The 22898-nt window shown below is 41.5% G+C and overlaps 1 long non-coding RNA gene across 1 annotated transcript; it reads left to right on the plus strand.

The window, feature by feature from the left end:
- The first annotated feature begins 16770 nt into the window (after window positions 1-16770).
- LOC148315803 (uncharacterized) lies at window positions 16771-18070 on the plus strand. The gene is made up of 3 exons (XR_015840562.1): window positions 16771-17101; window positions 17668-17721; window positions 17811-18070. It is a non-coding gene; the product is annotated as an uncharacterized LOC148315803 (long non-coding RNA).
- The last annotated feature ends 4828 nt before the right edge of the window (window positions 18071-22898 follow it).

Raw genomic sequence — 22898 nt, forward strand, 5'->3', positions numbered from 1 at the left:
ATTCGATGGAGTATGTATAAGGCCAAGACCTACAAAAAAGTCTCTTGGAGCCATGCGCTAGGTTTTACAGGAAGTCGGCCATTTTGAATTTACTTAAATGGGGGCGGTTCACCACAATGGACTAAATGCTTAAAAACTCCCCTGCTCATGCTCTAAAAAAATCCCAAACTTACCCTGTACATAAGGTGCTAACTTTGATAGGTAAGCTAAACTTTAGCCACAGTAGACGCGTCAGCGACTATGCAATCGGTGGGTGGCATTCATGAGAATCGGGATCGCTCAACATACAGATAATAAATAAAATCACTGTAACTGGAGGGATTGTAAACTGCTAAAGCAGGTACAACAAGCGGATCCAAAAAATTTCTGAGAGTTACCGGTGAGCAGTGGCAGCCAAACGTGCCAGCGTCCACCCAACCGGGAGTTGATTCAATATTCACAATATTTTATTATTTTGTCGTACAGTTGTTTAAAAATGGCTCGCTATCGCCCCCTAGAAAAAAAAAACAACAAAAAAAAACAGCCCCATATCTCTGTTTCACCAAACTGAAAATTTGATGAAGTGTGTACAAAGCCAAGACCTAATAAAAAGTCTCATGGAGCCGTATGCTAAATTGAACAGGAAGTCGGCCATTCTAAATTTATCAGAATCCGAAATCCTTTTATTGTCATTGTACAGTGTGCAACAAGATTAGGGAGCTCCCCTCTCCAGTGCAATACAACAATAATTTAATCAAATATATAAATTAGATAAATAAGAGAATAAATATTGTGATGGAAAATAGTATGAAATTGGAGAAATACAACACAATACGTCGCTGTTCAGCAAGGTAAGGGTGGTCGTGTGTGTGTGCATGTGTGTGAGAGTTCAGAATGGTGATGGCTCTCGGAAAGAAAATGTTTTTCAGTCTATTAGTCTTTGATTTGATGCACCTGTAGTGCCTGCCAACAAATTTACTTCAAACATTGACGAGGCTTTGAAAACAAAAGCTGCTCTAACTTTAACTACAAGCAAATTCCTCTTGAAGATTCCTCACGTTATTTCTCGGAAATATTTCACATTTCCAACGTGCCAGTACCCCAACGTTGTCCGGGTGGCGAGGGCCCTTTATAGCTGCTCGCAGCTCTAGTTTTTAATTAATTTTTTAAAATCAATGGTGATGACAGTGAAATATGTCTGGTCTGGTATCATGATAGCTGGAGGATATTTTGTCATGATATTTTAGTCAGGCGTGATAACAGTGATGTATGCTGATTTCAGGCTACTTTTATTTTGAAATGCCGTATCACATTTTGGTGGGACCGCAATTGATGGACAACTGGGGTTGTCTAGTGTCCCCCAAAATGGGTCTGATATCACGATAGCTCGAGGGTATTTTGAAATGATTATTTTAAAATCAGTGTTGATGACAATGAAATGTGCATATTTCAGGTGTTTTTTTTTTTATTGTGAAATTACACCAGATTTTGATGGGACCACTTTTGATGAACAGCTGGGGTCGTCGAGTGTCCAACAAAACTAGTCTGGTATTACGACAGCTCCAGCTCTTTTATTTTAAAATGCCTCCTTACATTTTGATGGGACTACTTTTGGTGGAAAGCTGTGTTGTCTAGTGTCCTCCAAACCTGGTTTGGTATTACCATAGCTAGAGGATATTTTTTAATGAAATTTTAAAGTCAGGCATGATGACAGTGAAATGTGCAGATTTCAGGCAACTTTTAGTTTGAAATTACAAATTAGATTTCAATGGGACCACTTTTTATGGACAGCTGGGGTAGTCTCGTGTCCCACAAAACTGGTCTGGTATCACGAAAGCTCGAGCTATGTTTTTTTTTAACTCAGTGGTGATGACCGTGAAATAAGCGAATTTCAGGCTACTTTTATTTTGAAGTGCCACATCACATTTTGATGTGACCACTTTTGGTGGACAGCTGGTGTGGTCTAGTATCCCCAGTCCTGGTTTGGTATCACGATAGTTTGAGGATATTTTTTAAAGATTTTTCTTTTAAATCAGTGTTGATCACAGTGCATATTTCAGGTGATTTTTTTATTTTGAAATGCCACATCAAATTTTGAAGTGACCACTTTTTGTGGACAACTGGGGTGGTCTGGTGTCCCGCAGAACTCGTCTGGTATCACGATAGCTTGAGGATTTTGTAATGATTTTAATTTTTTTAATCATTGGTGACGACAGACAAATAAGCAAATTTTCACGCTTTTATTTTTAAATATCCAATCAGATTTTGATGGGACCACATTTGTTTTTCCGGTTCCGTCGCCACGCGAGTGGCTACCTGCTAGAGCAGCACGGCTCACTATTTGAGCCTTTTTCGCGTGTTTTTCCCTTTACCCAGTTTTATTTATTTTACCTCATCGCAGCAATGGACATCCAAATTGCGGTGGTTTTATTGCTGCTGAGGGCTGTTTTTTGCGTGATCGTGTCCGGAGATGTCACTGGGAGCTACGGATCAATCGTTTACACAAGAGATCAGCTGTTAGCACTTCGTGCTAACCCCGTGCCGACTCCCGGAGCGAGACCCGATATCCCCCACGAGTTGAGGAGGAAGAGACGGGGGATGTCGCGCGGGGGCGAAACGCCAGGCAAAGAGGAGGCGTGACCACCCCGTCCTCCCGTCCGTTTTTATGGGAAATGTTAGATACCTTCCCAAGAAAATGGACGAGCTAACAGCGCTAACGCGGCACGAGAGGAACTTCCAATGAGCTAGCTTGCTGATGTTCACGGATTCATGGCTAACAGAGCTAACGCCGGACACCGTTGTGGAATTTGACGGCTTCCAAATACTACTTGCGGACAGGACACTGGAAAGCGGTAAGAGGAAAGAGGAGGGCTGGCTGTGTTTGTTAATGATAGATAGTGTAACCCTAGGCACATCACAGCTAAGGAGCAACTTTCCAGTCGGGACAATGAGCTGCTAGCTGTTAGCATGCGTCCATACTTGACAAGCATCGCGAGTTAACAAGGACGCGCACGTAACAGGTGCGTGAGTAAACTGCTTAAAACTTTGATCGTCATTCGGCTGACCTGCAAATTGAGACGCTACAGTCAGTTTGACGTTTTTGTTTGCTTCATTGTGGATTGACATGGAGGAACAAGACAGTGGAAAGCGGACATTAAAAATGACGGAGAAAAGCTGTAGAAGATCACAAGCCTAAACGGATGCAGGCACGCAGCTGCAAATTTGCTCAATTGACCTCCATGCAACGTCAAATTGAACAATTGATGGAGGATGATGCAAATGTTGACGCTGTAAAAAACTGAGGTTCGTGTTTGCTTTAGCGGCATGGAGCAAGAATTTGTGGACCTCAATTCCGGTCTGCAAAATTTAAAGACTGAAGAGGATTTTGCCGATGACCAAAATAACTGGTTTGATCCAAAAAATGTAATTAATGGAAATGTGAGCAATGGAAGAAGGACGTTTTGAAACGTGCAGAGGAAGGATGCAATAAACAAATATCACCTGCTGATAGTAGATCTGCATCAACTAACTACACCCATAGAAGTAGAAGTAAAGAATCTAACAGACAGAAGCTCACTTCTGTCAACGTCTTCAATTAAATTAAAGGCTCAAATGGAACGAGCATGTTTAAAGGCAAAGGCTGCTGATTTACAACAAAGGTTGGCACTTGAGCAAGAAGAAGCTGCAATTAAAGCAAAGAAGGAAATGCATGCAATGCAAACGGCACTCCCTGAGTCTGATGCTAAATTGGATGTCTTGAGAAGATATGAAAATACCCAGGAGGATGGTATCCACATTCCTGATGAGTGTGTTACAATTTAAACAAGGAAAAACATTCAATTACCATCACAGCCTATCAGAGCAACAAGCAGTGTTGACCTGAAATGCTCCCACTTCGACTATTCCAATGGCTAGATTTCCACATCAGACAGAAAGTAGAGAACAACAGGGACATGTGCTTGATGGCCTTTGCCACGCAATCTCACAGCAAGCCAGTGTCGCAGAATACTTAGCAAAGAGTCAAAAAGCATCGCTTCTTCCCGAACTTTCCATTCCTACGTTTTACAGGCGACCCTCTGCATTATAAAACCTGTATAGGTGCCATTGAACATGGGATTGAAGGCCGTACAAGTGATAACCGTGATCATCTTCAATTTTAGCTGCAGTATACTAGTGAACAACCACATGAGTTGGTGAAGAGCTGCATCCATATGGAACCTCTGACAGGATATACCAAAGCAAAACAAATCTTGAAGGAGTTTTATGGTGATGACTTCATGATAGCAGAAGCATATTTAAAGGAAGCCATGGATTGGCCAACAATCAAGTCTGAAGATGGTGTTGCACTTCAGTCTTTCACATTATTCCTTATGGGCTGTTCGAACATAATGGCAGATGTTAATTACATGGAGGACTTGGACAACATGGCTAATATAAAGGCATTGGCAAACAAACTTCCATACAGACTTATAGAATCTTGGAGAAAATTTGCCTGCAATCTCCAAGAAAGAACAAATAGAAGAGTGAAGTTTAAGGATTTTGTTGACTTTGTTGACAAGCACGAAAGATTTCTATAAAACAGAAAACAAAATCACAACACACAGAAACAACAAAATCAAAGAAAGTCTTCACAACAGTCATTGTGCCCGCCAAGATGGAAAACAACAAAACCACCACGCCAAAGGCAGAACCTGTTTCAGTGGATGCTATTGCCAAACCATGTGCTAATTGTAATGGAGAGCAACACAGTCTCACAATTGGTAAGGAATTTAGGAGAAAGCATCACAAGGATAAGATTGACTTCTTGAGGAGCAAGGGTCTGTGTTTTGCATGTTTGATGCACGGTCGCATTAGCAGTTGCTGGAAACAAAAGCTTCAATGTCAAGAATGCTCTAGACTGCATCCTACAGCACTACACATTGTCCATAAACTTCTGCAAAGAAACAGCCTAAGACGATTGTGAATAGCAGTACCTATTAAGCGCCCTCGTACAAACAACAGAAACCTGGGGTGTCACTTGGGCCTGTAAATAGGACTGCATCCTTTCAATAATTCCGGTATGGGTCAAGGCACAAAAAGGAACCAAGACAGTGGCGACTTACTGTCCGGTTTAAAAATGCCCTGACGCCTTTTTTAGACTGAAATAACTTACTAAAGTTTTCGTTTTGTGCCATTCAGAATGGGAGAGGGAGCCAGGAGGCGAAACAGCCGTCTTGCCAGTTCAATCCCGCACACCCTCTGACTCTCACCCTCCGTTCTGCCTTTTTATTGAAACTAACTCATCAATAACTAATCACCAGAAGACAGAAAAGCATCAACAACTAATCACCAAGAGACAGAAAACATCAATAACTCACGGTATAAAGGTCAGTTTAACTAAAGCATCAATAACTAATCACCAGGGACTCCAGCAGGCAGAAAATCATAACCCAAGGTCAGTTTAACTAAACACATCTTCAGGATACGGTGTCTGTGTGTGTGTGTGTTAAAATAACAAGTAAGTGTCTCTGTGTGTGTTCAACATTAATGAGTGTATAAAAACATGATTATGAATACACAAACTGATTACCTATCCTCAGCCCATCTTACATTTCCCCCCTGTTGTGGATTTAAAAATCATGTCCTTACGGCTTTAAGACAGATCATCATAATGAAATCATACAACAGTGTGATCATCAGTGGAGGAGCGAAAACCTCACATTAGGGAAAAATTCCCCTCCTCCCTTCCGGCGTAGAATGAGATCCTCATAATTTGATGACCATCAGGGAATAAAACTTGTCCCTGGGGTGACTTGGTGGAGGCCCTTGCCTCGTTGTAGGAGAGATAAGATAAGATAAGATAAGATAAGATGTCCTTTATTAGTCCCACAATGGGGAAATTTGAGGTGTTACAGCAGCAAAGATATAGATCACACAGAGTCGGCGGCGTAATGTAGCCGTTAATGTATAACATTAGCAGCAGACATTCAGAAAAAGCATGCAAATATACACAGTATAAACGTATCTAAGTGTAAGGAAACACTCCTAATGTTTGTCCATTATACGGAGGGGGAAACGCTGTAATGATAAAAACTACTGAATGATTGAAAATACTGCAATCATAAAAATATTGCAATGATAAAAGTACTGTAATGGTAAGAGTACTGAAATGATAGAAAAGTACTGCATGATAGAAAATACTGCAATGGTAAAAGTACTGTAATAGTAAAAGTACTGCAACGATAGAAAAATACTGCAATGATGAAAGTACTGCAATGGTAAAAGTACTGCAATGGTAAAAGTACTGTAATAGTAAAAGTACCGCAATGATAGAAAAATACTGCAATGATAAAAGTACTGCAATGATAAAAGTACTGTAATAGTGAACATCCTGCAGTGGTAGAAATACTACAGTGATAGAAGTATTGTAATAAGAATACTGTAATGGTAAACAAAATACATCATTGGTCAATATTTAAGTACACCCTTGGCTGAAAGTACAGTAGTAGTTAATATTGCATCCTAGGACTGCACAATTGCACTAATGCCCTCCCGTTTGTAGGCCTGACCCAATGTTCTTGTTAAAAAGTCTGACAGCAGTTGGCAGGAAGGAGCGGCGAAATCTCTCTTTGGTACAGCGAGGGTGTAAAAGTCTGTCACTGAAGGAGCTGTAAAGTGTTCTCAGAGTGTCATTGAATGGGTGGGCTGGTTTGTCCAGCATTGATGACAGTTTTGCCGTCATCCTTCTGCCCCCCACTGAGTCCACAGAGTCCAGGGAGCAGCCCAGGACAGAGCTGGCCCTCCTCACCAGTTTGTCCAGTCTCTTTTTGTCTCGGCCCGAGATGCCTCCTGCCCAGGAGACCACTCCATAGAAGATGACTGATGAAACCACCGAGTCATAGAAGTTCCTGAGGAGTGTTCCCCGAACGCCAAAGGACCTCAGCCGCCTGAGTAGGAAGAGTCTGCTCTGACCCTTCCTATAGAGAGCGTCTGTGTTGTCGCTCCAGTCCAGTTTATTGTTCAGATGAACACCCAGGTACTTGTAAGTTGAGACCCTCTCAACGTCTGTTCCCTGGATATTCACTGGTGCAGGTGGAGAGTGCCGACGCTTGCGGAAATCCACCACCAGCTCTTTGGATTTCCCAGCGTTGATTTGGAGGCGGTTCTGCTGACACCAGTCCACGAACCCCTGCGTAACCCCTCTGTACTCCCGATCGTCATCGTCAGTGATGAGGCCGACAATCGCAGAGTCATCAGAGAACTTCTGCAGGTGACAGGTTGTGGAATTGTATTTGTAGTCCGAGGTGTAGAGGGTGAACAGGAAGGGAGCCAGCACAGTTCCCTGCGGCGCTCCCGTGCTGCAGAGGAGCACGTCAGACACACAGTCCTGTGTTCTCACGTACTGTGGCCGGTTTGTGAGGTAGTTGTGAATCCATGTGATGAGGTGGTGGGCCACTCCCGCCTGCTCCAGCTTGTCTCCCAATAAGGCGGGCTGGATGGTGTTGAAAGCACTTGAGAAATCAAAGAACATGATCCTCACCGTGCCCCCCGCCTTCTCCAGGTGGAAGAGTGAAGTGTGGAGCAGGTAGATGATGGCATCATCCACACTGATGCCAGGCTGGTATGCAAATTGGAGTGGGTCCATTGAGGAGCTGACCAGGGGGCGCAGATGGACGAGGACCAGTCTCTCCAGGGTCTTCATCAGATGAGACGTCAGCGCCACTGGTCTGAAGTTGTTGAGCTCCTTCGGATGGGGTGTCTTTGGAACCGGAACCAGGCAGGATGTTTTCCACAGCTGGGGGACTCTGCCCAGCTTCAAGCTCAGGTTGAACATGTGCTGGACGATTCCACACAGCTGGTCTGCGCAGGATTTGAGGAGCTGGGAGCTGGTCCCATCTGGGCCTGCCGCCTTCCTCGCCTTCATCTTCCTCAGCTGGTTCTTCACCTGAGATGTTGTGAGGAACAAGGCTGAGCAGGAGGAAGTGGTGGTTGTCTGATGAGGCTGGGAACTGGAGCCTGTGGAGAGAGAGAGGGGCGAGAGAGGGGGAGAGAGGGTCTTGTTCGCAGTGGCAGGAGGGGTGGGTGGGGGCTGCATCAGGGAAGCCTGAGCGGGGTCAGACATTTGATCAAACCTATTGAAAAATAGGTTCAACTCATTTGCCCACTGAAGCCCCCCCCCCTTCTGGGTCTTACCTGCTTGTCCGTGGCCTGAGATGGTCTTCAGGCCCCTCCAGACATCCCTGGCATTGTTCCGCTGCAGTTGTTCTTCCATCCGCATCCTGTAGGACAGCCGTCCTTACCTCCCGGATCTTCGTGTATGGTGTGTGTGTGTGTGCACGTGTGAGGACAGGGGCAAGAAGTCCATGTGTTTTTACGTTTCAGTGTCCAGTTTGAGTTCGTCATTCTCAACATTAATCAGGTTGTAATGGTACATTTGGGCAACAAACCTACGATTAACCATCGTCTTTGTCATAAAAATAATGCAACATGAACAGACTACACATAACAAAATGAAAACTATAATTATCCCTATATATTGTTTTTTAAATTCTTCATAGTGGTCATAACATCAATAATTGTTTCATTTTTATTAAAAATTTAAATGCAGTAATGTACTCCAATCAAGGCTGATATTCCTTTATGTACGTCATTAATTTCCAAACAATATCTAATCTTTTTGTTCTGTGGCTTCAACATATTTATCATCTCATCAATATTAGCACCACAGAGTACTGAGTTTCGAGATCCTCACAATAGTCGTTCTCAAAATGATATTTTATTTTTATCAATTTAGCTTTGTTAAGGTAAGATATTTTATTGACAATCTAACATTAATATGCAAAGAACATGTACATTAGTACGAAATGTAAAAGAAAATTGTGGTGGGGGGGTGTGAATTGTTTTCTTCTTGGTAGGGGGGGCATGACAGGAAATAATTGAGAACCACTGGTCTCGTCACACACCAGCTCGGGTTCATTCCCTACCAGAGAAATGACATTCCATGTCCCCAGAGCTAGGCGCTTTATGTTGCCGGGGATTGGACTGCCTTTGACTGCCTCCTAGCTCAAAGGAAACCCAAATTCTTTGGTCCCGCCCACTGGTAGTGAGCCGAAGCCCTTGTATTAAATAATAAATAAATACATAAAATAAAAAAATTAATAAATTTAAAAAACGGACCGATCCACTGCTTGGGTTAGTTTGACCCACCTTGAGATCCGTTCCCACTCAGTGACAGTGTCTACAAGCCACTGCCACCAGGCCAGTGAACCCAACGTCCAGGCAGTGACAAAAAACGTGATCAAATTACATTGCTCATCATAAGGTGTTTGTGAGACGCTCTTTGTATGTTTCCTCAATTAAGACCTGTTTTCCATTGGTGTATTTGAAAAAAGTGGTGAACCTGTTAAATTCACTACAAAACGTTAAGAAGATGAAAGTAATGTTTGAAGGAATATTATTTTTCTATCGACGTGCCGGCGGGCGGGCACAGATAGAGAGTGATAAAGCAGCACCACCCGCGCGGGGCGTGCTGACGAAAAGGCAAGCGCTCCTCCTCTCATCGCGTCCTTATTAAGACAGAAAAAAGACGCTGTTGAATTTGACCTATTCGCAGTTCGAGCAGGTGCTTAACGCTGGAGAATATCACCACTTCGAAGTTCGAACTGCTGTTGAAACGGAGAGGTAAGTGTTTTTCGTTGGGTTTTTTTCAAAACATGCGTCGAGTGCATTTGTTCATAGTTAGAGATAGTTGTGTGGAAAACACTATACAAAGTAGCACCATGGATGTGGGCCTACAACACTGGCCTAGCAAACATGTGCTCCTACATCGACATAATTGACGAGCTCCAGTTAAGCATTGAATAATTATAAAACGTCATGGTGCTTTTACTCATTTAAAGAACTAAACCGACGCGTATTGTCATCCGGTGGTCAGGTTTGCATTGAATGTGAGCACGAGGGACGCTAGCTTGTTGCGTTAGCTTTGCGGAGCTAACAGCTTGCACTTTTGTTATAGAACCACAGAATGCAAGTACCATGATAATTTCTGTCATTAATTTTTGTGTAAGACACGATGTTCACTGGTTAATTACATGATTCTTAAAGCAAAGGTTACTGTGAATGCAATTTTGGTAAGATTTTTGTAGTCGCACTGCATAAATCTGTCTGTGTCTGTTGTTTAAACTTCAATATAAACTATTATGGTTGAAATCGTTAATTGGGATGGAGGAATTGATATTTTTTTAATTTATAATTTATTTTTCTTACACTGATATTGTTAAAACTCCATTTAGCCCATAGTATTAATAATTCTCAACACAATACTGTCTTTTTTCTTTATAGAATAAACAATGCCTTCCCTGAGATGCAGGAAGTCCCCAAAGCAGGATACTATTGAACATGCAGTCAAGGGTCTGGACAAGACTGCAGAGTTAGAAGCGAAGTATATAAACTAATTTAAAGGTATGATGTTAACGCTTTTGCTAAGATATATTATTGTTTTCTGATAACCAAGCTGACATCGTTTTTTAAGTGGTTATTTTACATTAAGAGTGTCTTGACCTTTTCTTTTGCCACTTTTGTCAGTTTCAAGTTATTTCAGTGAGTGTGAAACCTGATGGTAGGAGTTCTATCTAAATTAAGGCTGTACTTGATGACGCCCTCCGGCATTTTTATACCACAATAGACCGGTGAACAAGTCCGATATTGATAGTCTAGTGTAAAGCACGTAATACGTCACAGAGATCACGTGACGCGATCCAATATGACTGTGTACAGTGTATGTCATTGTTTTGAAACTAAATAATCTTAAAGTTTTTTTTTTACGTAACCAGGTGCAATTGACATTTGTACTTTCAGTCCTAATACATACTGGCTAATGCAATGCTGGAAAATGAATTTTGGCTGGTCTGTTCCTTTAAAATCATAAAGAAGGGCTCTGCTCTATCCCTCACAAGAAGCAATGTTTCAAACCACCCTACATTAGGATAGTGGCCCAAATGAATATGATGACTCCTTATTTGTGTGCTTAAAAATATGACGAAGCTAACTTGATTTCCCTGTTAACTAGGTCGAGGAGTATTTACCAAGGCCCCTTTCAGGAAAGACGACTTTATTCTTTATTATGGAGTACAGAGGAAAATTGATAGATTCTGATGAATCTCAACGCAGGAAGATGGATGGAAGAGGCACTGTCTTTTTGTTTGACTTCCGCCGGCAAGAAAAAACTTGGAGGTGAGGCAAAGATTGAGATGTTATCTTATTTTTGTTTTTATTTAAAAAAATAAACACATACTCATCCCATAAGTGTTAGGGGAAAAATCATTCTCTAAGCAAAAATGTATAATTACTTTTATTCATGCGTTGAATCTGTACAAATGAAAATATAGATCATGAAGTCTCAAAGACAAGCTGTTAATAGGGTCTGATTCCAATAGAAATTTCTTGTATGATTTGATTTAGATTTAAAAATTGTGGATTTCCTATTTTTATGTTTTGTGTACACAAGATTGTCTCAAAGATTAATTTCTGACATTGATTGAATAATTGTTTTTTTTTTTTTTAATCTATTTTAAGTGTTGATGCAGCTCAAGAAGATGGCAGTCTGGGAAGACTGGTTAATGATGACCACATGCACCCCAACTGTAAAATGAAGAAGATGACAACAGAGGACAGACCACACCTCTGTCTGTTTGCGCTCCGAGACATTGATGTTGGCGAAGAAATAACTTAAGACTATGGACCAGCTGGCCTTGGAGAACACAGGTTTGTAAGATGCATCTTTAAGTACAATAACAGAGCCCACTTGTGGTGTTCTGGTGATGTAGTTTCCAATTAGTTTGGCAATCTAATAAATGTATGTGAAGTTTCTATGGAAGTTGAACATGATGACTGACTGGGGGAGTTCTCCATTGTCCACTATCTGTAATTCAAATTTGTGGGTCTGAGTCAAAGTTTGGCTCTGCAGGAACAACGAACTGGTCAGGGAGTGACAGTATTACAAAGTTCTGCGTTACTCCTTTCTGGGCGGTGGCCCTGTTAGGCCATCATATGCCATATTGCAAATATCCCCATTGTGGGACTAATTAAGGACATCTTTATGTTGTGGTTTCCCTACCAGAACCAGCACCAACCCTGTATATTCATGATATAAAACACTGTTTCAATTTGATATTTAGCCTTTCTATACTGTAAAAATAGAAGACCCCAGGCTTTCCTGCGCTCCCTTGCCCAATTGGTGGTGTTCAGGAGACAACCTGGGACTGAAATATCAGTCACAACCAGTGTTGTTTTCGTCACTGATGACTATGACGAAAATACTTCGTTAACGCCCCTTTTTTAATGACGATGACAAGCTATACGAGGTTCTTTTATGACGAAAACATGACGTGATGTACATGAATTTTTTTCGTTGACTAGACAAAATTGTTAGCATGTGGTTCATAAATTATTTTATGTTGCTTTTAGTGAAATAAAGCCACAACAGTTGCCCAACAAAATGTTTTGCTTCTCTGCTTATTTTGGAGTAGTGAGTATTGATTCCACTGTTGCCACTTTTTTCTGTTTGTAATGAAGAATCCTTAGTAGTCCATCCAAAAGTCTTTGTTATTGGGTGGAAACCTTGAATGCCTTGTTTTAACTCAAATGGACTTAAACCCATCCATCCATCCATCCATCCGTTATCTGTACCGCTTCTCCTCACTAGGGTCGCGGGGGGTGTTGGAGCCTATCCCAGCTGTCTTCGGCAGTAGGCGAGGTACACCCTGAATTGGTGTCCAGCCAATCGCAGGACATGCATAGACGAACAACCATCCACGCTCACACTCATGCCTCGGGGCAATTAGAGTGTCCAAGCAACTTGCCATGCATGTTTTAAGAATATGGGAGGAAACCGGATTACCCAGAGGAAACCCACGCAGGAAGGCCGGAGCCAGAATCGTACCTACGACCTCAATATTGTGAGGCCATCATGCTAACCAGTTGGGCCACCGTGCCGCTTGGACTAAAACCTTTGTGAATAAATTGACGAAAACTAGGGTAAAACTTTTTTTGCGTTTCCGTCGATTAAAACTGGACTAAAACCCTTTTTTTAGTTTTCGTTGACTAAAACTGGACTAAAACTATAACGAATTGGGATGACTAAATGTGATGTAAACAAATCAGCACTTTGTCCAAATGACTTGGACAAAATCTAAAATGCCTGCCAAAAACAACACTGGTCACAACACGTGTCTACAGAAGATTAATTGGCATGGGCGAAATTAATTAGTTTTATTTCATTCATGAGCTTATGTTTTGTTTTGGGTGGCTAAGGCTTAAAATGTGTAAAAATCTAATCCAACCTCAAATATAATTAATTCAATAAATTTATGATGCTACTAAAACATCGAAGCAGCCTCCTCCAGGCTTTACAGACTCAGAAATGGAGGTATGCGTATCGTGTGCTCATCCTGTCGTGTCTCGAGATGTTAAAATTGCAGTTAGATAGACGTGTGCTGATTAGACAAGACTTCTAATATATCTGGTGTCACAGGATATTTGTCAGTGAATGTGTATGTCTGGTTTGAGGCTCACTCAGCTTTTTCTTGTGTTGTGGGGTCCAGTTGAGTTGAATTGCGAGTCAGGTATGTTGGCCATCTGACACCCAACTGTCAGGTTTGCGTTCGTGGGGACCCCGTAGAGCCATTTTTATTGTTGACATAAATCATAGCTAATCATCTTTTCCTTCATTATCATATGAAATACAGTTAGGAGTTGTATGTGCCTTTACTATGTTATAATCTTAGAACCTACCAGCCACTACAGCTGTCCGACAAGAAGACTTTTGGCTGTCCTGTGCTCCATTGCGGCCCTGGTGGCGTTCAAAAGACAACCTGTGACTGAAATATCAGTCACAACATATCTCTACTGAAGATTAATTGTCATGCGCTAAAGTAATTGGTTTTGTTTCATTCGTGAACTTGTTCGTTAAAATGTGTAAAATTCTGATCCATTTTCTTTTTTTGAATTCATTAAATTAATATTCAACTTGTTCATTAGGATGGAGGACAACCGACAATGACTGAATCGGCTGAGGTTGATGCCACCAGAACATCGAAGCAGCCTTCTCAAGGTTTGACAGACTCTGAAAAGGAGGTATGCGTATCATGTGGTCATCCTGTCGTGTCTTGAGATGTTAAAATTACAGTTAGATAGACCTGTGCTGGTTGGACAAGTTTTCTAATATATCTGGACATAAATCGTAGCTAATAATATTTTCCCTCATCATCATATGATATACAGTTATGCGTAGTGTATGTCTTTACTATGTTACAATCTAAGAACCTACCAGCCACTACAGTTCTCTCATTGGGAGACTTAAGCTTTCGTCAGGCTGTCGACTGCTGCATTGCCCTCTTATTGGCTTTAAGTACACAACCTGTAACTGAATTATCTGTCAGAACAGAACCTATGTGTCCACAGCAGGTGATTTGGCATGTGGATTCTTCAGATTTTTAGAAAATAGGTAAAATTGTGATCAAAAGTTTAAAATGTATAAAATTCTGGTATAGTTTGCAATAGTATATCTATTAAATCATTTCAAAACTTCTTAACAAGGATGGAGAACATTGGCTGTGACCGAATTGGTTGAGGTTTACATTACCAGGACCATTGAGCAGCCTCCTCGGGATCTACAAATTTAGGAATGAAGATATGCATCCCATGTTACAATCCTGTTATGGCCCGAGGTTTTGAAGTTGCAGTTACATATTGGGCTGGGCGATATGGCTGATAAGTACATAGCGATATAAGTATTTCATATGGGTCCATCGATACACATTGAATTCTTTTTTCGTATTATTTTATTCATTATTTTTTTTATTTTCCAATATTTTCACTGCCCTGTTAAAAAAACATTTAATGTAGTTTTCCTCCCGGGAGCTTTTTGTTACGGTCAATTAAGTGTTTTTGTTAAATATAGCTGCGTAGAATAATTATATGCATTATTATCGTACCACAATGTTTTGGTTTTGCAAATAATTTCCTAAAATCATTCTAATTTTATGACATTATTTTGTCATAATATCATTCATCAATATTTTAGTTTTTTTTTTTTTTCAAATAGAATTAAGACCTTTTTCTGTGCAGATTCCTCTGGGGATTAAGTATTTAATGGGTTCTCAATTTTCTCTTGGACTCTGATGCAACCCAGTCTCCTCCCTTGGACAAAAAATATGGGCTGAATCTTCCTTGGAATAACGACACAGATTCTGACGAATCATTGTCAAATCCTGCCCCTGAACTTTGTGCCTCAGACCCAGACCATATTACTATCCCAAGGCTCAGGAGGACCAAAAGTATACAGGTAAACAACCCATATAGATTTCAGGGAATCTTACAAGCAAATTGCATATATTTTATTGGTCTCCTGCCTTCTATCCTTTATATTTCGTTGTTGTTGTTGTTTTTTAGATTAAAAAAACAGGCTGACTTTGGAATGGAGAAGCATTATTACTCCAACTCAGATGACGGTGGAGATGAATATATTCCGGATACAAGTGAGGCCTCTGATTCAGACGGAAGTGAATCTTTGAAAATTGTGGACCCTCTCTTGAAGTCTAAGAATGCCTTCAGAGATTTTTCTCCCACACCACGAATCTCAAAAGCCACCTCAACGCAGGTTGTTAATCAAGGGCGTTCACCCGTTCGGAGGAGTAGCAGCACTGGTGTGATTCTTGAATTCTATGGCTCTTCAAATATTTGTGCAGTTTAACACAAATCATCCAAAATAGAATTCAAGCACATCTGTGACAGAAATTCAAATTCAGAAGTCAAAGAGAGAGAACAAAAAAAAAATCTAATGCTGCGCTTCTTCCGAAGACATATACTGTAAACAGTAAATGTATGTTAGGACAATCTTGAAAAAAGTATTAGAACACCCTTTACTTTTATTTCTTGTTAATTTTATTAACCAAAATATGTCCATTTTTATTACAGATTAATGAATACAAAATTAAAACTCTAATCAGCTACTTTTTAATCGTTATATTTGTATAAACAAATGTTATACATCTGTGTGTTAACTTATACAAGAAATGACGGAAAAGCAAGGGTGGTTTAGTATTTTTTTATCGTATATAGTCTGTATAATATCTTTAACCTATGCTGATGCTGTTTAATACTGATTTAAATAATAATAATAATGTCATAATCTGTTGGTTTTACATGAACAAAACCTTTCAAGCACTTTTTAAAATTCTAAATACTACCTCTTGTCAGTAAGTTGGTTCACAGCACTGCCTTGGAGTGAAAGTGTGTAGTGCTGAGACAGTCGGTATGTGCTGAGTCGTCTGACGTTTGTGTGACTGGTACCCAGGAAGGTAGCAAAACCAGGCAGTGTGTATGTCGTACCCAGGAAGGCAGAGAAACCAAGCAATATGTATGTGGTACCCACGAAGGCAGAGAAACTAAGCAGTGTGTATGTGGTACCCGGGAAGGTAGCAAAACCAGGGAGTGTGCATAGATACAGACCCCAAAAGTGATTAAAACCAAATAAAGTCCCCAGAAGATCATCTGTAGTCAGGTGAAGGACCCTGTACTTTGTTCAACTCATTTACTCCCTTAGACGTACAAAGACGTCTTTTAATGCAATGGCGCCCTCTACCAAAGACGTATAAGTACGTTTCCTGTCTTTTTTACGTCATAGTGTACATAAGGGTCTGATGCAACCTCTGACTGAGAATCAGCCTTGTCCGCATTGTGAATCATGTAAAAATCACCCAGCAGGGGGCAGAGGTGCAAAAGATCCGCCTTGAATCTGCGCCAGAGGTACAAATGGGGGGGCGGGATCCTGGGGTAGACTTATAAGTGTGGAGAGCAGCGTGGGTAGCAGCAGCATCGGCAGCACTAGCAGCAGTCGCATTAGTAGCGTTAGCAATGAAATCCTCCAAGCAAATGACGATCGAGGAATGCTTTTTTTTTAAAAAAAAGCTTCCTAAAAGCATCAAGGCGATGGAGACGCTTTGGTTGAGAGGATGACGCTTCGTCGTCGTCACAACAAAACGGCGTCTAAAGAGGGTGCGCGTGCCTTGCGGCCTGCATCGCCTGCCTTCGGACAATAGCCAAAGCAGCTGAGAGTCCTCACCAGATCCCCCCGAACGAGGAGGTAAGCGCTCGCAAGTTACCATTGAACATGTGGTTTTACCCCTCATGCTTTTATTGTACATATCATGCATCTTGCGGGCAGAAAATGTCGCGTAAATGTGCAGTTAGACGCGAGCTTGCTCGCTGACTTCCTCATCCGGCCGCCTCTATTGCACAATTACACGCGAGCGTAAGTCCTCGCCGACGAGGAAGTAAACGCTCGCAAGTTACCATTAAACATGTGGTTTTAGCCCTCATGCTTTTATTGTACATATCATGCATCTTGCGGGCAGAAAATGTCGCGTAAATGTGCAGTTAGACGCAAGCTTGCTCGCTGACTTTCTCGTCCGGGCGCCTATTGCACAATTACACGCGAGCGTAAGTCCTCGCCGACGAGGAAGTAAACGCTCGCAAGTTACCATTGAACATGTGGTTTTAGCCCTCATGCTTTTATTGTACATATCATGCATCTTGCGGGCAGAAAATGTCGCGTAAATGTGCAGTTACGCGCGAGCGCATCTCCTCCCCGACGAGGAAACAACAATACTGAATGGTGTGGTAATCATGCATACTTTCTAAAATTCACAGATTGTGCATCCCGCGGCAAGAAAGTTCCTCCTCGTCTTGTTGGTGTAAAGAAAGGTAAATTATAATATGAAACTTCACACGCCAGCAATAAAATGCAGCAATAAATATATATTTCCAATTGTTTGTATTTCTGTAATTTACAGGTTGTGCATCAGGAAGCAGTGGTTCCGGATGGCGTCACACTGGATGGCAACCGAGGAAAATCGACTTTACAGCAACCCCTGGACCACTGAATGCCGCTGCCCATTTGGAGTCTGAGGAGCCAGCTGATTTCCTGCAGCTGTTTCTCACGGATGAGCTTCTGCAGCACATCGCGGATGCCAGCAATCACTTCCCAGACAATTATTTTCACACAAACCCCAGTGGACAAACACAAGCTCGCCTATTTTCCACGGACCAGCAAAGCCAGACCACAACGAAAGTGTCGGGTCTGTTTGTGCAAAGGCAAACGGAGTGAAACAAGAATGTGGTGTGAACTATGTTGTGTGCCCTTGCATCAAGGCAACTGTTTTATTTTATATCACACAAAAAAAAAGTATGTATGACACTGATGTATTTCATTTTTGTACATAGTTCAACAGTTCAGTCGTTTAGTGTTATGTGCAAATAAATTTATTTTATCAAAAACATTTTTTGTGCTTTTTTTTGTTATTTTATAGAAGGCATGCATTATTTAGATGTTAGAGGTGTCATAAAAGCCATAAATAATAGTGTCAAAATTCAAATTATGGTCAAAATGCATCAGTTTACAAAAAGCTCATTTTCTCAGTTTTTTCCCCAGGGATTGGAGTTTTCATGAAATTTAGCTATTTTCAAATGCCGATTGCTCAAGAATGGAAAAAGATAGGAACAAACATTTTTTTCTGTTGAAAGAAGAGAGTCTCATCTTTCTTCGGGTGTGCTCCATGTCTATATAGCATTAGAATACTATATTCTGTGGGCCTTGCAATATTAGTCAAAACCCAGGAAAACGCTGGGATTGAGCGGGTTGCTCCAGTGAAAATGGCTGGTATTTAATGAGTTAAGACTGGTTAGGACATCCGGCTCGCAGTCCCAAGGTGCAGGGTTCGATCCCGGGACCCAGCTTTCCTGTGTGGAGGTTGCATTTGTGAGTGAGTTTGAGCGCAGATGGTTGTTCGTCTTTGCGTGCCCTGCGATTGGCTGGCAACCACTTCAGGGTGTGCCCCGCCTACTGTCCGTTGACAGCTGGGTAGGCTCCAGCACGCTATCCTTGTGAGAATAAGCGGATTGGATATTACATGTATGTGTTTATGCCCTAGGCCAGGCGAGGGCAAACTACGGCCCGGGGGCCACATGCGGCCCGTTAAGTTTTAATCCGGGCCGCCGAACTTGAAAAAAATTTAATGAATAAACCTTGTTAATGTTTTATTTTCTAAACACTGTGGTTTTCAAAGACAAATATTATTGTTGGAATGCTTTTATTCACTTTCATTTAAAATTAAATGTATTTTTTTTCTCAGATGAGGTGAGGTTTCCAAAACACTCCATCCATCTGCTCCTGGTCCGGCCCCTCTGTCATATTTTAGAACCCATTGTGGTCCTCCAATCAAAAAGTTTGCCCGCCCCTGCCCTAGGCTTTGTGTCTTTGCTTGGTTGACTGTGTAATGAGTGTATGAATGCATTTCTTTCTACCAGACACCTTGGACTTCCCATGGCAGATTAATAATCTATTTTATCTATCCATCAGGGTCACGAATGTCATTTGATGAGTAGAGAATTTAGAGTCTCCAATTAACCTAATATACATGGATTTGCGCATGGAAACCTGAGAAAAAGCCCTTAGTCCTACTTTTCCATCTGAACCACTTTATCCTCACGAGGGTCACAGCCGTGACATCCCAGCTGACTTCAGAAAGTAAGTGGGCGACGACTCATGATCTCTTGGTTGAATAATATTGTTAGGGGCTCAAAATGGCCCTCTACAATAAAATGGCAGAAGAATATTACATACTCTCTGGCAGAAGAATATTGCGTTTTTTTTGTTTTGTCCAATTAACTTAAATAAAACTTGGGAAAATTTAATGATTACATGTAAACCAGCTGGTCTTCCCCATACCAAGCCCTGGCTAAAACTGACTGAAAAATGCATGATGTGTGCCTTTTAAACTCCTCGGCCCATCCACTATGCCAGGGATGGGCAAACTTTTTGATTGGGAGGGGGGGGGCACAATGAGTCCTAAAATACATTTAATTTTAAACGAAAGTGAACAAAAGCATTACAACAATATATATGTCTTTGAAAAACCACAGTATTTAGAAAATAAACCATTAACAAGGCTTATTCATTTAATTTTTTTCAAGTTTGGGGGGCTGGATTGAAACGTTTAACGGGCCACAAGTGGCCCCCGGGCCGTAGTTTGCCCAAGTGCCCTAAGCCAATTGATTCTAAAAAATAACAGTTTTCTTCATCAAAACAACATTTTATGATCAACATAAATGTTAGTGAGTACATAAAGGTATACTCATTCGATCTATCATAACCCCATGCACTTAGACTGTACAAAAAAAAGAAAATTTTTATTTTAAAACCTAGTATTTCGCCATGACGTCACACGCTAGCGTCAAGTGCTTGGCGCTAAAAACCCGGAAGTAACAGCGGCGCTCGGTTTGAAAGTGGAGAGTTGTGCATGGTAGGCGAATTCGGGAGAAATGTTTGTTGAACACGAGGACTGTGGCGTAGAAGATGGTTTAACAGCGATCTAGTGCGCACCCAACCGTGATGGCTGACCAACGAAATAAATGCGGACCGACGGAGTGGACTGACAGGACGTGGAAAACAGGTGTGTGGCATGTGTGCGTGTGCACGAATGTGGGAGCGCGTTCACTATGGTGGCAGCGATCGCAAAGCAGCAGCACCACTCCTTGACAAAAGTATTGTACTTTCTCTGATGTTTTGGGTTTGCTCTGCTTTGGGGTTTGTAGTTCTGGCCACGCAAAAGTAACAAAGCAAGTTCTTGGATGTCTGCTTTTTTCTTGAACTGTTAATTGGTTAACATCGTGGCTCTTATTTTTATCTAATGTATGGAGTTTGGTGGCTATCTATATGCACAACTATATTAGTTGCACTTGAAATTGCATACAGAAAATTAGTATAAATAGGTTACGCTATAAAGTATAACAATATTAACAATCGTTATTGTTGTTACTGTTTATTTATTTTATTTTGCAATAACTGTGCTCCAAGCTTAGCTGTTGTGCCAGCTGCCAAGTAAAAATATGTAATCTCACTCAATAATAGGAATAAATACTTAACTAACATCTCAATTTTTCGGGTTGGGCTGTGGGGGAGGGGAGGGTGGCTGCCTGACATAAAGCAGACTGTCCTGCACATGCGCAGACCAGCCGAGTGTGTGAAGTGTGCGTAAGTGCAGTACCGGGACCGACCACTAGACAGCGATCCTGAGTAATTTTTCCGCACACACATTTCTAGCACACTCGTCTTGTTTTTGTGACCTTCCTGGGAAGCCCTGAAACTTTGACAGGACCTCCCCCTGAGCTTCTTATCACTGAATTCAATGCTCTTTTTTGTGGGGCCCAGATTTTTGGTCCCCACAAAAATTTTGGTCCCCTACAGTGGGTGTGCTGTCCGATGTTGGTCCCCAACATGTAGCTTATACAAACACACACACACACCCCTACTTGTTTTTGTGACATTGTTGGGCCACCTGAGCAAAACTCACATTGTGGGAACCACCCTTTCTAGTGGTTGTACAGCTCTGAAAAAAATCAGGCAGTGTCCAGGAATTTAGTTAAACACAAAAACCACTTCAAATTACCAATTAATGACCTGGAGGTCAAATGAGTGACTCAAGTGCATGTAATTCAGTCACTGTAGCCCAAAGATTCTCTGGGCCAGTGGATGAACCATTATTCGTCTTGGACAGCATTGAAGCAGGCCGTAGCCTGGTTTCTAAAGCTGAAAGACTTACTGACAGAGTAAAGGAAAATAGAAAGGAGTTAATCACATTAGGTGAAGAAGGCAAGATGAATTTATTCAAGAGAACTGTCAAAGGAAAGTATTTGACCTGCGACGACTTGGATAAAGCAGAAAGAGAACTTGTGAAATACTGTCAAAGGCGAAGTTTCAAAAAAGATTTAGCCATATTTGAAAAACAAAAAAGGGTGAAGAAAAGTAGCCCACTTTACAAGTTCAATATAGTACTTCAAGATGGTGTCATGAGGGTTGGTGGACAGTTGAGCCACGCAGCCATGCCTGAAACAGCAAAACAGCAAGCCATCTTGCCAAGGATTCACATAACACAAAGCTAGTCCTGAGATACATTCATGAGATTACAGCTCACGCTGGAAGGAACCACATGATGGCTAATCTGCATCAACAGTTTTGGATACCTCGAGCTGCTAGAGTCATCAGAAGAGTGCTACCTGACGATCCGCCTTTCAAGAGAATTGGCGTTGATTATTTTGGTCCATTCTAAGTAAGTAGGGTTAGAGGACAAGTAAAGAGATACGGCGTGATTTTTACATGTCTCGCTGTACGAGCCGTACATCTGGAAATTGCATCTTCACGTGACACAGATGCTTGTCTCAACGCAATCCGAAGATTTCTTGTCAGAAGAGGACAAGTGAGAGAGATGTATTCTGATAACGGAACCAACTTTAGATCAGCTGACAGTGAAATGAAGAAATCAATCAAAGAATGGAACACTAAGTAAATCGAGAAACACTTGCTGCAAAAAGGTATTCAGTGGCATAGCAATCCCCCAGCAGGTTCCCACCACGGAGGAAGCTGTGAGCGACTTATTTGGTCTGTGAGAAAAATCCTGAATGTCACTGTAAAAGAACAAATTTCGGGTGAAGAAAGTCAATATACCTTGCTTGGTGAGGCTGAAGCAGTTATAAACAGCAGGCCTATCACAAGGACATCTTCCGACCTCAACGACTTGGAAGCACTCACACCCAACACTCTGTTGTGGCTGAAGGTCAAACCTGAGTTACCTCCTGGAGTCTTCTGTAAAGACGACCAATACGCCCCAATACGTACCTCTGGGAATGAGCTGGTCAGCTCTTTAAAGAGTATTATGTAAGTTGAAATACATTAATCCATTTTTCTTTTTTGGACCATCTTTAACTGTGTAGTGTGTAATGTCTAAAATACAAAATGATCTGATTTTAGGGTGCAGTTGACGACTGTGGCACAGGTCCTCGCTCTACAAGTGCTAATAGTCTTCGGCAAAGAGAAAAATCTGCCA

This window comes from Idiotropiscis lumnitzeri, unplaced genomic scaffold (assembly GCF_059441095.1).
Source record: "Idiotropiscis lumnitzeri isolate Australia: NSW breed Sydney's pygmy pipehorse unplaced genomic scaffold, RoL_Ilum_1.0 HiC_scaffold_37, whole genome shotgun sequence".
NCBI lineage: Eukaryota > Metazoa > Chordata > Actinopteri > Syngnathiformes > Syngnathidae > Idiotropiscis > Idiotropiscis lumnitzeri.